The 12,503-nt window shown below is 39.1% G+C and overlaps 1 long non-coding RNA gene and 1 pseudogene across 1 annotated transcript; both read left to right on the plus strand.

The window, feature by feature from the left end:
* The first annotated feature begins 10,648 nt into the window (after positions 1-10,648).
* On the plus strand, positions 10,649-10,773 carry LOC120095753 (small nucleolar RNA SNORA17; annotated as a pseudogene).
* A 516-nt stretch (positions 10,774-11,289) lies between these two features.
* LOC120095598 (uncharacterized) lies at positions 11,290-12,210 on the plus strand. Its single transcript, XR_005491159.2, has 2 exons — positions 11,290-11,449; positions 12,056-12,210. It is a non-coding gene; the product is annotated as an uncharacterized LOC120095598 (long non-coding RNA).
* Positions 12,211-12,503: the final 293 nt, after the last annotated feature.

Genomic DNA, 12,503 nt, shown 5'->3' on the forward strand with positions numbered 1-12,503 from the left:
AGGAGACTGTCCCTTCCACACTGGGTGGAGTTTGAGCATAGGATATCAAAGCCCACACCTACAGTGACACAGCTACTCCAACAGAGCCACACATTCTAATAGTGCCACTCCCTGGTCAAGCATATATAAACCACCACATATGGGCTTGAATTTAGGCCTCCATACTTGCTCAGAAGCACTCTCATCTGCTCTCTATATCCCAGCAAGTGTTACCATTTTAAATTCAAAAGATATCTTTTGAAGTTTTACTAGAATGGAGAGTTTTACCACAGTTTATAAAGCCTTTAATAGTCTGACTGTTGTCTATTGCTGCCTTTTGACACAGTATTTTTCTGTTCTCTGTACTTGGCATCAAGTCGGGCAGTCACAGCATTAAAAAAAGAAAAAGGAAAAAAAAACTAAAGTGAGAAAATTTGGTTTGTTGCAGAATGACTGTGCACTGAAATTTTCCTAATGGAAATGTTTTTTTATAGGAATTACAAAATTAGGTGAGAATAGACTGGAATTCATAATGTAGCCACATATAAGCAGAGATTATGAGTTGAGTGTCATTGGAGAAGTTGGGAAATTCTTAACATCAAGTTATGAGTAATTTCAATACAGATTAATGATTTATGTCTTTAAGTATAGGCAATGCTGATGAATTCTCTGTAAAAATAGTGTTTCGTTTTATTTTTGCTAAATCACTTTACTGAGAAAATATTTTAATACTTAGCTCACACTATATTCAAACTTGTAATTTAAAGTACAGACATAAGTTATTGTAATCACCCAAATAGGATGAGTTTTGGTGTGCTAAATTAATAAATCTAGGATATAAAAACGAATCAAACTTGAAAAGGAAAATAGTCTGTGGCAAACTGCCTAAGATTTCCACGTAAAATTCAGACATATTAGATAAGGCAGTGACAAGCATTTGTTAACGTTCTAAGAGCTTATTACAAACTATTTTCTGGAAAAATAATTCACTGAGATATAACATCAGGTCTCTTTTAGAAGTTATGCAAAGAGTCTAAGTAGTTCTGGAAAAAAGTATTCAAATCTCAGCTCCCTGAATCAATATATCTGGGTTCAGCTATATTTTGGAAAGGGGGATTGGTTAGGCGACCTACCATGGCCTCTGCGCTGTATAATTTTATGAGTTAGTTTCTCCATTCTTCAGTGAATTGAATCAATTTTAACTTTCCGTTCTAGTCACTGGAATAGGAAACACAACGTCTAGGGTCTTTGGAAAGGTCTAACCATTGAACAAATCCTTGACCCTTGGCAAATTGAGGACATCTCTTTTGCTGTTTTCTTTAAATGACACTTCTAAAAAGACCCTTTAGGGTCTTGTGAGTATTAATACTTTAAGTATTAAAATATAAGTGCTTCTTTCCATGAAATAGAGGAAGGTTCTTGTGCACCAGTATTTTTTTCTAAAGGATTTCTCTCCTTTTTCTTTATGTACTTGAACCTGAGAATAGATCTTTAAGTGAGGGGCCATTAACGTGGGAAAAATATCTCCTGTCAATATGTTCAAGCCCTGTGCAAGATCTGACGGATGTAGGGTAAATGATGAGGTGGGAGGTGATGGATGGGAGACCCGAGTCACTCCAAATGATAAGGTTTGTTATCTCTCCTGGCATTTTCTCTTTGGGAGAATAACTCATTTTAAGCATATCCTTTCTTTTCTAACTTTTGAAAACAATTAAAGTTAAGGATTAAGATGAAAGCACCTTCTGGTTTGCACTGGTCCCTGGCGTTGACCCTTGAACCCTCACACAAGCACCATATGTTTCGGAACGATGAATAATGAGATGATACTCATGATAGGCCGTGGATGAATGAGACTGCAAATAAATAGAATGGGAGCTTGGAGTGGAAAAGAACAACAGAGCAGGACCCAGAGGGAAAATATTTTTTTTCTACGAAGAAAATATGTAGCAGGCAACCTAACTTCAAGGCTGTTGAAAGAGAAATTGATTTTTAAAAGTGCAAAATCCTCACAGGAATGAGAAAAAGTTGTTAAATATCAATTTACATTAGATAAGAGTTTGGCAATAAACTCCAGAAAAGAATCTAAAGCTTCATTCTATTACTGTAGCGAGCTTACGCTTCAAAAGAAAGAAAAGAAATCAAACGTATTTATTTAATCCTTTTTGTCAGTAATACCCAGGGTGAAGAATTCATTTGTAGTCTTTTCATTGCTGTGGAGTCTTAGAACTTCACCTATATTAAAGTAAAATACTCAACCTTTTGATCCTAAGACTTCAAGATATCGTCCATTTCCAGGTCTGAAAGAAAAGAGGACTTTACATAACCATACTGAAAGGAAAATTGCTGCACGTATGAATTGTTCAACACAAAGCCATTTTCTATTTGTATATTTAAGAAATAGCTATTTAAGTTCTTTTTAATTAAGCAATTCACTTTTTTTCACACTGAGTTACAAATGTTATCGTTACATCTCTACACAATTTTAGAAATACTTAGAATATTTTTCATACTAAAGAGAGCAAGTTTTACATTTTCCTAAATGTTATTTTCATGAAGGTAACAATTTTATTCAGATATATATGTATGCACCCATGCATATATGTATACAGCTTAAACTTACAAGGGTGACAAATAGTTTGCTTTACTTATGTTTAAGAAGAAGAATAGAATGCTGATCATTGATGGAAAGAAACAAGGCCATGCCTACCTAGTTGAAGAAGAAAGTGTAGTCCCTACGTCTGAGAGATTATTCAGTATATAAAGTATTCCTGCATGAGAGTGATAGCCAAATCCCATACTTAAGAAAGAGAAGTGAAGCTTGGAAACTGTCAACGTGTGCTGCTATAAGCCTGTACACACACACACACACACACACACACACACACACACACACTCGTATACACACCCACACCCCCTACACATACATGCATGGACACATATGTACATAGACACACACACACTCATGCATGGACACACACGTACATAGATATACACGCACACTCATGCATGGACACACATGTATATAGACACACACACACACACACACACACACACACACACACACATACACACACATACACAGATACCCACTCACATAACATAATAATCTGGGGGAGAATAATACAGTTTCTTGTATTTTTAGTAAACCCTGAACGAGGTACCTTGACAAATGGTGTTAGCTTCTGAAACAACTGTTTGATTTTTATATTTTAATAAGTTAGGACATGCTACATAGTAAAATTTTAGTAGATTGAAAGACATAGCTCTATCAGGTAAGAAAATAATAAACACGCAATTACTGTAAAGAACAGTTTATGAAATATTCTACTTAAGGATGTGAGCAATTTTATTTAATTTCTGTCAACCTACCTCTTTATGACTAGCACACACTTAAATGCTGAAATGTAGAGGTTAATGGCTCAACATTCTGGTCATAGAATCCCTGTAGGAAGTTAAGTATCCTGCAACAGCCTGTAATTCACTCACGTTCCAGGGTCTAACAACCTATTTTGGTTCTGCATAGGTATGCACATCTGTGGAAGCACATATTCACAAAGACACACAAGAACAATAAAATTTATGACAAGGGAAAATATCACCAAGTTATTAAAATCTAAATATTTCTTATTTTATTCATATGTCATTATAACTTTTTTCATATATTAAAAATAATTTATATGTTATTCATTTATTTGTGTGTGCATTCTGGGCTGAGCATATGGGTATGTGTATGCTAGTGGAAAGTGAGTCTGTGGGGTTCAGAAAACCACAAGACATATTGGCCTCAGCTCATGCAGACTGGTAGGAAGTATTTTTACCTGCTGGGGCATTTCTCTTGCCCTCCCATACATTATTTAATATTTATATTTATAATAAGCCATGGCAGTGCAAATAATGTGACTACTGCTTTGGAGTAGAAATTTCATTATTACATTAGTATTTCGATGCCATTATACCATTCTGTAATGTACGATAATCCCTTGATAAAATACAGAAGCATTGTAGACTTCATCCCAAAAATCTACAAAACATTATAAAACCAAAAATCCAAGACTCAATCTTGCGTTCAGAGAGTTTAATTTTTAAATCGTGATAGATAATTTTTGCAGTGACATTAGACATTTTGTCGTTTTTTATTGCATTTTTGTTTTGTTCTGTTTAAGACAGAATTCACTAGGAATAGAACATTGAAAGGGTTGAGAAACAGATGGAGGAATTATTTTACATCTGCCTTTAAGGATGTTTGGAAGAACCTTAAGTGTAACCAGGATAAGGCAGTGCTGTAATAGACGTTAACTTGGGAGAAGCAGTGATGATCAGTACAGGATGCATGGGGCTGTTGATGGATTGAATTGTAGAATTGTGTTGTTGTTGTTGTTGTTGTTGTTGTTGTTTGTTTGTTTGTTAGTTTGTTTGGAATATTTTGTTTTGTTTGTTGTTGTTTCTGATTTTTTTTGGTAATTTTAAAATCTCTATTTAAACAACACTGCAATGATTTTTTTTTTGCTGATACCAAGCTAAGCATTTATTTTATTTTATTTTCTTATTAACTAGAGTATTTCTTATTTACATTTCGAGTGTTATTCACTTTCCCAGTTTCCGGGCAAACATCCCCCTAATCCCTCCCCCTCCCCTTCTCTATGGGTGTTCCCCTCCCCATCCTCCCCCCATTGCCGCCCTCCCCCCAACAATCACGTTCACTGGGGGTTCAGTCTTAGCAGGAGCAAGGGCTTCCCCTTCCACTGGTGATCTTACTAGGATATTCATTGCTACCTATGAGGTCAGAGTCCAGGGTCAGTCCATGTATAGTCTTTAGGTAGTGACTTAGTCCCTGGAAGCTCTGGTTGCTTGGCACTGTTGTTCATAAGGGGTCTCGAGCCCCTTCGAGCTCTTCCAGTTCTTTCTCTGATTCCTTCAATGGGGTCCTATTCTCAGTTCAGTGGTTTGCTGCTGGCATTCGCCTATGTATTTGCTGTATTCTGGCTGTGTCTCTCAGGAGAGATCTACATCCGGTTCCTGTCAGCCTGCCCTTCTTTGCTTCATCCATCTTGTCTAATTGGATGGTTGTATATGTATGGGCCATATGTGGGGCAGGCTCTGAATGGGTGTTCCTTCTCTGTCTGTTTTAATCTTTGCCTCTCTATTCCCTGCCAAGGGTATTTTTGTTCCCCTTTTAAAGAAGGAGTGAAGCAGTCACATTTTGATCATCCGTCTTGAGTTTCATTTGTTCTAGGCGTCTAGGGTAATTCAAGCATTTGGGCTAATAGCCACTTATCAATGAGTGCATACCATGTGTGTTTTTCTGTGATTGGGTTACCTCACTCAGGATGATATTTTCCAGTTCCAACCATTTGCCTACGAATTTCAGAAAGTCATTTTTTTGATAGCAGAGTAACATTCCATTGTGTAGATTTACCACATTTTCTGTACCCATTCCTCTGTTGAAGGGCATCTGGGTTCTTTCCAGCTTCTGGCTATTATAAATAAGGCTGCTATGAACATAGTGGAGCATGTGGCTTTTTTATATGTTGGGGCATCTTTTGGGTATATGCCCAAGAGAGGTATAGCTGGATCCTCAGGTAGTTCAATGTCCAATTTTCTGAGGAACCTCCAGACTGATTTCCAGAATGGTTGTACCAGTCTGCAATCCCACCAACAATGGAGGAGTGTTCCTCCACCTCAGCATCCTTGCTAGCGTTTGCTGTCACCTGAGTTTTTGATCTTAACCATTCTCACTGGTGTGAGGTGAAATCTCAGGGTTGTTTTGATTTGCATTTCCCTTATGACTAAAGATGTTGAACATTTCTTTAGGTGTTTCTCAGCCATTCGGCATTCCTCACCTGTAAATTTTTTGTTTAGCTCTGAACCCCATTTTTAATAGGGTTATTTGTCTCCCTGCGGTCTAACTTCTTGAGTTCTTTGTATATTTTGGATATAAGGCCTCTATCTGTTGTAGGATTGGTGAAGATCTTTTCCCAATCTCTTGGTTGCCATTTTGTCCTAACCACAGTGTCCTTTGCCTTACAGAAGCTTTGCAGTTTTATGAGATCCCATTTGTTGATTCTTGATCTTAGAGCATAAGCAATTGGTGTTTTGTTCAGGAAATTTTTTCAAGTGCCCATGTGTTCCAGATGCTTCCCTAGTTTTTCTTCTATTAGTTTGAGTGTATCTGGTTTGATGTGGAGGTCCTTGATCCACTTGGACTTAAGCTTTGTACAGGGTGATAAGCATGGATCGATCTGCATTCTTCTACATGTTGCCCTCCAGTTGAACCAGCACCATTTGCTGAAAATGCTATCTTTTTTCCATTGGATGGTTTTGGCTCCTTTGTCAAAAATCAAGTGACCATAGGTGTGTGGGTTCATTTCTGGGTCTTCAATTCTATTCCATTGGTCTATCTGTCTGTCTCTGTACCAATACCACGCAGTTTTTTTCACTATTGCTCTGTAATACTGCTTGAGTTCAGGGATAGTGATTCCCCCTGAAGTCCTTTTATTGTTGAGGATAGCTTTAGCTTTCCTGGGTTTTTTGTTATTCCAGATGAATTTGCAAATTGTTCTGTCTAACTCTTTGAAGAATTGGATTGGTATTTTGATGGGGATTGCATTGAATCTGTAGATTGCTTTTGGTAAAATGGCCATTTTTACTATATTAATCCTGCCAATCCATGAGCATGGGAGATCTTTCCATCTTCTGAGGTCTTCTTCAATTTCTTTCCTCAGTGTCTTGAAGTTCTTATTGTACAGATCTTTTACTTGCTTGGTTAAAGTCACACCGAGGTACTTTATATTATTTGGGTCTATTATGAAGGGTGTCGTTTCCCTAATTTCTTTCTCGGCTTGTTTCTCTTTTGTATAGAGGAAGGCAACTGATTTATTTGAGTTAATTTTATACCCAGCCACTTTGCTGAAGTTGTTTATCAGCTTTTGTAGTTCTCTGGTGGAACTTTTGGGGTCACTTAAATATACTATCATATCATCTGCAAATAGTGATATTTTGACTTCTTCTTTTCCGATCTGTATCCCCTTGACCTCCTTTTGTTGTCTGATTGCTCTGGCTAGAACTTCAAGAACTATATTGAATAAGTAGGGAGAGAGTGGGCAGCCTTGTCTAGTCCCTGATTTTAGTGGGATTGCTTCAAGTTTCTCTCCATTTAGTTTAATGTTAGCAACTGGTTTGCTGTATATGGCATATCATAAATATCAGGTAACATTTATGTGGTGAGGGAAGGAAGAGGGCCAGGCTCATATGTAGTAGGTTTCTGAAAACACAATGTCAGCAAAGTATACCTTTTAAGTGGAAAGGCTTATTTCTGTTTTTATTTTTTTATTGAACATACAGCACATCTCATTTCCAGTCTCCCTTCTCGCCACTCCTCTCAGCTTCCCCTTACCTCCCTCTCTGCTCAAATCATTCCCACTCTGTTCCCTCTGAGAAAAAGAGCAGGCCTGTAAGAGACAGCCAGACAGGACACAAAAATCCTACAATAAGGATTGTTATTTTTTTTAAATGTATGTTTTGAAAGCAACAATCAGAAAAACAAATAGGTTATAGTGAAAATGTGTATGTGAGATATAGAAAGTTACTGTGGTGAAAATTAACTGAGAACGAATACAATATAAACATGATTAGATTCATCATATCAAACATATATTTATGAAGTAGCTATACAACTTTAATCTCTCAAAGGAAGCTCAGAAAATAGGAAAATAAATATAAAATTGGCACACCATAGGAGAGTGAGATAAATGAGTGAGAGAGACAGATCATCCTTTTTCTCTGAAAAATCACAGGCGATTAAAACTTTTAGAGACAACCTCCTTGTACGTTGAAGCTGTACAAAATTTATTTTGTGCCATTAAATAAATAGGCACACTTTAAGGGATGACTTTAGAGAGGAGCAGATGAGAAGGCATAGATTAAGCAACGTTTAGAGAGTCTAAATGGGGAGGCAGTGCACTTACTTTGTATGGAGACCGTAATTTGCCTCATTGAATGCATTAATTGTGGCAAAGAATGCTGGCTAAACTCCTCAGATTTATTCTCCCTTTCTGCTTTGCAGAGTTGTTCTTAGAATGGCCCACCTGCCAGACACCACACCTCCCTGCCTCCAGTAAAACCCTGACAGCATGACACATGGGAGCAGGTGGTAGGGCATTGCTTGCCACTAAAGTGTAAAGGCCCAATCAATGATTTTTCCAGTGGATATTTTTATTGGTGGACCAGCTGCTAGATGTGTGCTATCTATAAAGTGCTCTGTGGATATGAGCTGTGATCTAACTACTGGAGTGTCGTGTCTCAGACTAAGTAGCAGAATGATACACAGGACGGCCACCAGATTATATTATAATAAATATTAACATCTACTCAGAATAAAACCAAACAAGATCAGTGCAAGGAGATGGAGTGGAGGGGACTGATTGCTGTAGTAACAAATGCCAATTCTTCCGGTCTTACAGGAATTGGCTTTCATCAAAAGAAGAGAATCGTAAAGGATAATGAAAAGATGTCAAAAACAACGATGCATAGGAACTGTTAGTATTGACGTATACCAAATATATATGCATACAGTATAAAATATAATGTGCACAGAAGTGTTCAGGAACTTTTGTTGATTATTTTTATTTAATAAGTTTCTTTCCTGTGAGTGTGTTAACATGTATGTGGGTGTACATAAGAGTATGCATGATATGACCCACATGTGGAGGTAAGAGAATAACAAGTGGTAGCTGGTGCTTTTCTACCATGTGGGCTCTTGGGATGGAATCCTGGCAGTCAAATTTGCTGAATCATCTCAGCAGCTACCCATTCATTAAAAGTTCGTCCCAAGAATGCAGTAATTCACCTGTCTTCAAACTACATCTACTCCTAATCATTTTATATTGCTAAGGTATCTACAATTATTTTTCAAATTTTTGACCTGTTTAAAGTCTTCAAAAAGTTGGGATTCACTGGGGGAGATCAGAATATCAACTTTATCAGGACATAGGGACTCGGTTAATTTTTACATATATAAAAACCATATGAATTGTGCAGAGTCTGTTGTTACAGTCCCCCATAAGCTTTCTTCTTTCAAAAATTGTATATTTTAGTTATAGAGGTATAGGTCTCTTTTAATTAAAAAATTTCTATTGAATTAAATAATCTTTTTTACTATTAATAAATGTATTTTAAATGATGAATAGTAAATTATTACTTGTGTCTTCTCTGCTTTGTGTATGTGTGTGGTGTGTGGTGTGTGTATGTGTGTGTGTGTGTGTGTGTGTGTGTGTGTCATTTTGCATGTTTCTCTGCATGTAGGAGACAGAAGTCAATGTTGACCGTGTTCTTCACTCACATCATATTATTTCTTTGAGATAAAGTCTCTCACTGAACCTAGAGGCCACTTGCCTAGCTTGATTGGCTGTCAGTGAACTGCAAGGATTAGCCTGTGTCTCCATACCAACTCCTGACTTATTGCACAGTGGTAAGCCTGCCCCAAGAAAGTTCTTTCCATGGTGCTTTTTCCTCCATTTTACTTATAAATTTATTCTTATTTAATAATGTCTGGTTTTTATTTACTCTTTCAACTTCTAGATTTTCCTTAAAAGATCATGGTTTCCAGTAAGTTGTTTTTTTGTCAAAAATATTCCCTATGTATGGAGAAAAGTTGAACAGCTAAGTTAGAGGAAGACAAGGGTACAAGTGACCTTCACTAAGCTGTAACTTTCTCAAGATCCATGGCTGAAGATGGTTCTTGGGATTTCTTAATCTTGAGAGCCTCTGGGATTCCAGTTTTCTCAGCTTTGAAGGTTGAAATATTTTCCTTTAAAATGAAGAAGAAGAAAAGGAGAAGGAGAAGGAGAAGAAGGAGGAGAAGAAGAAGAAGAAGAAGAAGAAGAAGAAGAAGAAGAAGAAGAAGAAGAAGAAGAAGAAGTAGAAGAAGAAGAAGAAGAAGAAGGAAGAAGAAGAAGAAGAAGAAGAAGAAGAAGAAGAAGAAGAAGAAGAAGAAGAAGAAGAAGAAGAAGAAGAAGTCAGTTTTCTTCTGTCTCCTAGCAGCCTCCCCAATTACGTTAAAATCTTGTGGGGAAAAACTGTCTCTTTGATTCAGAGTACATTTCTGTAGTGGGTTTTTGCCTATGTACTAAAAGATGATAGGGTTTTAACATGACTTGTAAGTTCCTCAGTCACATGAAGGAAGAAGGGTTCAGAAGAGGCCTTGCAGTATGACCCAGTTAAGTTTGAGTATTCTCAAGCTTCTTCCTCCCTCCATTAGCCTAGTGGCAGTTCACATAATTTATAGATGCTGTTATTTTTCTTCTGCTTCTCATCTTCAAAGAAATTCTTTCAGGGGCTAGTCTCAACATATAGTTTAGTTCCAACTTAATTCCAGAACATTCTATCCTTTCATCTAAAAAATATTAGTTGTGAGAGATAGGAGAGTAAGCCTAAAAGTATCCATCAAGGCTGGAGAGATGACTCAGTGGTTAAGAGTATTAGTTGTTCTTCCATATGATCTGGGTCCATTCCCAACATACAAATGATGATTCATAATTGTCTGTAACTCCATTCCATGGACTCAAACACCCTTCTTGGGCCTTTGCTGGAACCAGCCATCCATATGGGTGCAGGAAAAAACATATAAGTAAAACATCCATACCAACAGTAGCATTTAAAAAAAATTCAAATGTCTGCCCCCTAGAGGCATTGCAGATATGGCTGCTATGTCATATGTGCATCAGTAGGTGGCAGAGAGGAGAGGCTATGACTGCTCAGTCTAACTTGTGAACATCTGAATGATTGGCAGCCTACTTTCCTAAAAAAATAAGATAAAAGAGAGAGGAGGAGACACACACACACACACACACACACACACACACACACACACACACACACAGAGAGACAGAGAGAGAGGGGGGAGGGGGAGTAAGAGGGAGAGGAAGGAGAGAGAACAAGAGGAAGGAGAGGGAGAAAGAGCCCTAAATGACCGCCATTCTGGCACCAGGAAGTTTAGACAGAGATAGCTTACTAGACATCTCACTAGACATCACCGGCTCACTGGTTTGAGACAACCACTAGCATGGCTCTGTGCAGGTCCAGATTGGTATCCAAGGTGGGGAGCAAGAAAGCGATTATAAGAGCCCTTCCTGGGACTTCAGGTTCATATAGGAATGTGCCCAAGACAAGAAGCAGATTGATGCCATGGAGCCTGTACAGGGAGCTAGCCTGAGATGATCACCAGTTTGGTGCTGCACAGACGTTGGGGTACAGATCATGCCTCAGATGATACTTTCCTGGTGTCATAATGCATAATTATGACATATTACTCCTGAGATGATCCCAAACACCCAGAAACACCAAGGATCACTAGGAGAAGCAAGTAAGTGGTGGAGAAATGAAAGAGAAAGAAAGACAGAAGGATGTGGGTGCAAAGAAGAACGGCAGAATTGGAAAGTAGAGGACGGCAGAGAACAGTGAGGAACAGCCTGATGTGAGTAGTTGGTGTTGCCACCTGGGACCATGGTAAAGTCCTAGTCTGTGCAGCCAGCAGGATCATGTCTGGGTCTATGTTCCTGAAGCAGCACCTCTCTCTTAGAACAAAAGGCTGGGTGGACGTCCCTCATCAGGACTGTTTTCTGGTGCCATGTTGATGTCAAAAGGCTGGGCAAAATTGGATCCACCCCTCACTGGACATTAAGGGAGAGCTGCTCCTGGGGCTGTGGAAACAGGCGATCTGACCCTGTCTCTATCCACCTACAGTAAACAGAGTAGGCCTGTGTATTGGGAGAGCTGAAGGTGAGCAGTGATATGGGTGAAGGAGGTACTCCCCATCACCCCTTGACACACGGCAGGCAAGAGAGCTGGCCCACAGGTTATCAGAGTAGGAGAACTGACCCTGTCCCTCATCTAATATAAAACTCAGATAACACGTCTTGTATCTCACCTGAGAAGCTTAGTAGAGTAGGCCTTGGATGTGGAAGTTGTGCATGAGCTAGTCCAAGGGAGCTTGGGAGGTCCAGACCTACATCTTTTGTATACTGTGTTGTCATGTTGTTGAGGGAGAGATCGCCCTCCTCACCCTTTTGTCCTCACTCAGGGAGAAGACCCTGCATCTCATCTGGGCAGCACAGTAGAGCTGAACTTGATGACAGGGCTTGGGTGAGCTGGCCCTGAAAGTGTGAACAAGGGAGAACTGGCTCCTTGACTTCTCTGCCATGTGGCATCATGAATAAAGGAGCGATGCCCCTGTCATCCCTTGCCATCTAAGACAAGTAGAAGAGGTGACCCTCAGTACCTGAGAGCAGGGAGGAGGTCCCTGCCCCTCACCTGTTGCACCACAGTAGACCTGGCCCTGGACATGGTGGTTGCAGGTGAACTGATCCTGAGAGTGTGAGCGCAGGAAATCTAGCCCTGCCTCTTTTCTGCTCTGGGGTAGCACTGAAAAGGGAGAGATCCCCTCCCTCAGCTTTTTCCCTTGCCACCTCTGGATAAGCACAGCAGATCTGGCTACAGGGTCATGAGAATGGGGGAATTGACCATGTCTT

This window comes from Rattus norvegicus, chromosome 11, assembly GCF_036323735.1.
Source record: "Rattus norvegicus strain BN/NHsdMcwi chromosome 11, GRCr8, whole genome shotgun sequence".
NCBI lineage: Eukaryota > Metazoa > Chordata > Mammalia > Rodentia > Muridae > Rattus > Rattus norvegicus.